The sequence below is a fragment of the Muscardinus avellanarius genome (assembly GCF_963383645.1).
Source record: "Muscardinus avellanarius genome assembly, chromosome: 12".
NCBI classification, from domain to species: Eukaryota; Metazoa; Chordata; class Mammalia; order Rodentia; family Gliridae; genus Muscardinus; species Muscardinus avellanarius.
In genome coordinates, this window is record NC_137798.1 from 107,904,342 (window position 1) to 107,910,295 (window position 5,954).

A 5,954-nucleotide genomic window follows, 5' to 3' on the forward strand; every position below is an offset into this window, starting at 1 on the left:
ATATAGTGTAAATGTATACTATTTATGTTCAATAAAAAAATTGTTAAAAAAAGCTGGTTCTTTGAGATTAATAGATCTGACAAACCCCTGGCAAATCTAATCAAAAGAAAGAGAGAATCAACTCAAATTATTAAAATCAGAAATGAAAAAGGAGACATCACCACAGATGGAGGGGAAATTCAAAGGATTATTAGAAACTATTTTGAGAATTTATACTCCAACAGACTGGAAAACATGGAGAAATCGATAGATTTCTAAGCACATATAACTTACCTAAACTGAACCAAGAGGACATAGCAAGCCTAAACCAACCAAAAGCAAACAAAGAAATAGAAACAGCAATCAAAATCTGCCAACAAAGAAAAGCTCAGGCCCCAATGGGTTCCTAGCTGAATTCTCCAAAACTTTCAGTGAAGAACTAACTGTGTGTTTATAGCATTGTTTATAGATAAATGAGGTTTGTCAGAGTCTAGATGATTTATTGCAATTAAGTAAGGCATAACACCTGTAGTTATTCTCTGAATTAATATACGTGGCTTTTTTCTATCATAATTATTGTAATTCAAAGACATCATAGTAAGCACTGAATACTAATGAAAGGAAATTTTCATGGGAACACTTTACATAGAGAAAAACCTGCGACACTGAACAAATATAGATTTTAAACATTCTGGAGCACTGTGCGGTGGTTCATGGCTCTATTCCCAGTACTTGTGAGACTGAGCCATGAGGATTTCATGTACAAGTCAAGCCTCACCAAATTAGCAAGCCTCTCAACAACCTAGTAAGGCCATTTGAAAAAAAAAAACTGAAAAAATGGGTAAGAGTTTATCTCAGTGATACAATTCCCCTGGATTAAATGCACACAGAGTAATTTTCCCTCTCTCTCCTTAGAACTTACATCAGAGAAATGATCACTTGCTGAGTGTGTCCTGAGCGTCCCCTGCAGGACCTATGTGTCCCTGCAGGAGGTTTGTGCCTGGGCTCACACTGAGGTCCCCACACTGTGTCTCTTGCACAGTAATACAGGGCCGTATCCTCAGGTCTCAGGCTGCTCATTTGCAGGTGAACCGTGTTCTTGGAGTTGTCTCTGGAGATGGTGAATCTGCCCTTCACAGAGTCTGTATAGTAGGTGCTACCACCAATGGCTGAGACCCACTCCAGCCCCTTGCCTGGAGACTGGCGGACCCAGTGCATGCCATAGTTACTGACAGAGAATCCAGAAGCCAGGCAGGAGAGTTTCAGAGACCCTCCAGGCAGCACCAGGCCTCCCCCGGACTCCACCAGCTGCACCTCACACTGGACACCTGCAAACACAGAGAATCCTGCTCAGGAAACTGCCACAGTCCACTGTGACTCTCACTCCCATCCACTCAAACTCAGTGTCTCCTGTTCCCCATGAATTACCTTTCAACACAGCAACCAGGAGAATCCAGCTCAGCCCAAACTCCATGGTGGGTCCTCCGTGTGCAGTCCTGATCACTGACTGGGGTCCCCTGGGTGCAGGGCTGGGCTCCTGTCCCAGAGCTGCAGGGTCAGGGCTGGGCTGGTTTTCATCAGCAGAGGGCGGCCCTATTTGCATGTCCAACTGCCATATAACAAGCTCTGCTGAGGGAGGACTCAGTCAGGGAGGATTTCTGATCAGATGTAGGTGAACTGGGGAGTCTGCTCACTGATAGCAGTCAGCAACATGTGATTTTATTAGCAGATTGTGCTTTGATAAGCATACCCTTTAAATCATAGTTTTATATGTAATTGCATATAGAATATTCTTTTATTAAAATATTTCATTATTATGTAAGTGAATAAAGAAAACTGCATTCATTCAATCTATGTTTAGTAATCTTATTTCATTTACTTGTACAGAGATAACCATGTAAATGATTTCAATTTTATTTTGACTTTTGTCTCTTCTTTTGAAACAATGAATGCTTTTGGCAATGTTTCTGGTTTGACATGCAGGATAAGATGCTTCTCATAACTGAATCCATGCTCCTCACCACGAGGCTACACTGCCCCTGGACCAGCTCATAGATATGGGGCCTGCATAGTGATGTCTGCAGGACCTTCCTGCTGAGGGCAGGTGTGACTTTCATGCACCCTGTCTTCCCTTAATGAAGGTACATAATTCCAGGTTCATGCTGATGTGTTGTCAGGAATCACAGAAAATCCCTGCACTACTGTCTACCTTTCCATCACACCCTCACCTGAGTTATCCAATCATTCCCTATAGATGGATCAAGAGACTATGATTGAGAGTGTAAATGTCACACAGGGGAGTAAAATTTGATTATTTGCAGCTCTTCCCTCTTATGCAGCCTTCATGGACTCTATAGTGCGAATGTGAAGGCCCTACCATTGCTCCTGCCCTCTGTAAGTCCTCCCACTTTTCTCCCACAGTTGAAGGAAAATAGCATTCTTCATCAGGTTTGCTGGGCAGAAGTTTCCAAATGGAAAATGATCTGGAAAAACGGTTGCATTTCTAGATGTAGGTAAGCAGTAATAAATCTCAGCCGTGATAAAGCATGAGGATATCTAGCGCACAGGCGTGGACCCACAGAGGCGGAGACCTCTGCCCTCTTGCAGAATCTGCCAGGGATGTGGAGAATCCCCACCAGCTGTGTCTGTTGCTCTGGAATACCGGGGGACAACAGAGACCACAGCCCAGTGTGTTTCCAGCTCCTCTGCAGAGTGGATGCACTGACCCCCGAGCCACGGCAGTAACACTGGGAATTGGGCCCCTGTGTGGACCACGCAGAGGCACAAGTCTCAAGAAGCACATTTCCACAGTGACCTGGATGAATATGCGACATCCCAAGTCAAAGACCCTCTCATGCATTTGGAGTGAATGTTATCACGAGCACTTTGAAGAAGGATCTGGCTTCACTGCCCCACAGAACCTGGCGTCAACCTTGTTTCAGAAATCCACCCAGATGCCCCAGAGCCTCCAACCCAGCCTGTTAGACTCCTCCCAAAGGTGAAGCCCGGTCAGGGGAGGCCAGGGGTCCTCTGACAGAAGCTCTGCAGGTCCAGGGTAGGTCTGAAGATAATAAAGAGCATCCTAGGATGAGAAGACTCTGTCTAATTATGTTCCTTCTCACTCCGCAGCACTGTTTCAGCCAAATCTGTGCTCTGTGTAGGAGAGCACAGCTGGATTTCCATGTTCTCTAAAACATACTGAAGCACGGCACAGAAGACATGGATCCACAGAGGACCCACAGGTAGACACACGTGCAGAGGACATAAGACTCTTGAAAAGCAGTTCCTTATAGAAAAGGATGCAAAATATTCCCCCAAATAAAATAGCAATGATTCACCATGATCTCACACGATACAATGCAATTATGAGTGAAATCAGCCAGATTTGAGGGACTGCCTCTAAGGAAAAGTGCATCATCTCTACCCCAATTTCTGTTAAACTTCCCTTACTCTTTTGGCTTTATTCCCACATTTTCATTTTCCATATGTTTTTTTCTTTTTTATTGGTGTTTGCAGTCATGCATCTTACTGGGGTACAGGATGGTACAGGTATACATGCCCACATCATTCATTTAGCCCTTCCCCAATTACCACCCCAGCTCCTCCCCTCCTTCCTTCTCACTTTGGCTTACTGACTGACTTTGAAATGTCTGTGAATGTACATCATGGACATGAAATAATTTCCCACTTCTGCCCTCCCATCTCCCTGAGTGAGTCCCATTATTTGCTCAACCATGGTTTCTTAATCTAGAATTTCTCCTATGACCCTCTTTCTCCCAGATTCCTCACATATGATTGGATAACAAAACTATGGGATATGTACACAATAGAATTTTACTTGGCCAAAAAACAACAAAATCACATCATTTGTGGGGAAATTGATGGAACTGGAAACATCATGCTAAATGAGATTAGTCACAAAAAGTAAAAACCATATGAATTTTTTATAATTCACTCCATTCTTTAGTTGATTTTTATAGCACTTACAATATGCGAAGCTTAAATTTACCAAAATTAAAATTGCATTATGTAATTTTTGTAAATTTAATTCTAGGGAAAAGTCCATCACAATACTGACAGCGTGTCAGCATTGCAAATATTCATAAATATTTTCTAATTTGAGATGAGTCTGTTGGCCCACACTTGCAATCTCAGTAATTGGGAGGCTGCGACAGGTTTGCAAGTTCACTGCCAGCCTCAGCTACTTAGTAAGGCTCTCTGCAGCTTAGTGAGATCCCATTTTAAAATGAGAGAACAAATAAATGTCTAAGGGTATAGCTTGGATGCAGAATGCCCCTGGATTCAATGTCCAGTACTGCAGAATTAAAGGTCTAATTCCACCCATGCATGCAAAACCTTTATTAAATGTCCCCTTCAAAGTCTCATGTGATAGACAGTGCCTGTATGTTGGAGGTGGGACAGGACAGTAGAAAATGGGTCATTAGAGAGTAGCCTCGGGGACTCTGTCTGCTTGTGTTTGCTCCTCTGTGCTCTGTGAAGACGACACCAAACTGCAGCCACCACAGCCAGGACATCTAAGAATTGTATCCAGAGTGAACCTATCCTCCTCCAAGCTGTGATTTTCAGATTGTTGACTGCAGTGATAAGAATGTCACTGAATCATGAATCAGCACCATAGGGCAGGCAGCCCCTAGAGCCGATGGCCCTGGTGCTGAGGAACCGACTCTATTGGAAGAGCTAGAGATGGAGACATCAGAGACCAGGCGGGTGGGGAACAGGTCCATCCCCCTGCACATTCCTGAGAGGGCTCCACAGCCATACCTGGGACAGGACACCTGGAGACTGATGTCAATCTCCATGATGACAATCATCACCATCATTTATGAATTTCCTGTTTGGGATAAATATGAGACAATGTCATGGAGAAATAGCTTCCAGGCCAGCTTACCTCCAGCTGCAGCTTGAGGATACTGGAGCCGGTCCACGGCACCAGGACAATCAGACAACAACTTGGAAGTCCTGTCAGAGTCCTGAGGTTTAACTGAGAGACGAAGCTGTGATTGGCTCCATGTGGGGGGCTCCATGGTATGGAGCGGGATGGGTGGTGTTTAGCTGTGGACCACGACTCTGGCACTGGAAGGAGAATGTTTGATTTTCCACAAGGAAGATGAACTTTTATTGAAATTCCTGGGTCTTGGGTTGCAGGGAAGAGAAAGGCCTGCCGCAGACTGAGAGCTGAGATGGTTTAGAGATAAACTCTGGCCTCTTGCAGAATTCCCACTTATGGGGGCCTGTCTGGCTTCCCTCTCCTCTCTCAAGTCTCCTGAACCCAACCCTCCACTCCACCTGTGAGGACAGTGGGGAGAGCATGGAACAGTGCAGGTGCTGCCCAGAGAGGCAAACCTGGGAGCACAGCCAGGCCCAGCCATGGAGGACACAGGACCCAGGCTTGTGACTGCACCCTTCCCAGGAGGACACTTGCCTCTACACGGCCATGGGGACGTTCATCTGGGACAGGACGGAGCACAAATACATGAGATGTTTCCAGTAGAGCTGGTTCTGAGTTTGTGTCCGGTTAGGGCCCATCATTTCTCGGACCTATTCACTGCTGATAAGATCCTGCTACCCACAGTCATCTGAGGCTTATCTCAAGCATCTGGGGCCTGGGAGGTGTGCACCCTCCTTTACACTGCTGTCCCTGCCTCCAGCTACACAGAAGTCATTTTCAGATCCTAGAACCGTCCCCGTTCTGGCCAGCTCATGGCCACTGGGCTCCATAGACTACTCTGGAGATTCAGCCTTTCTTCTCAGTCCAGTTCAGAAAACTGGTCAGCCCTCAATGACTGAGCCTCCCAAAGCCAGAGGCAGGGCAACAAGAAAGGGTGATTTGAGACGGCAGCACACTGCCCACATTTCTCATTCTCCCCTCAAAGCATGCAGCCCTTTCCACAGGTGGACATCTCAGGAAGAGGCTCTGACCTACCAAGGTGTCTCCACCCTCCAAGGCAGGAGGT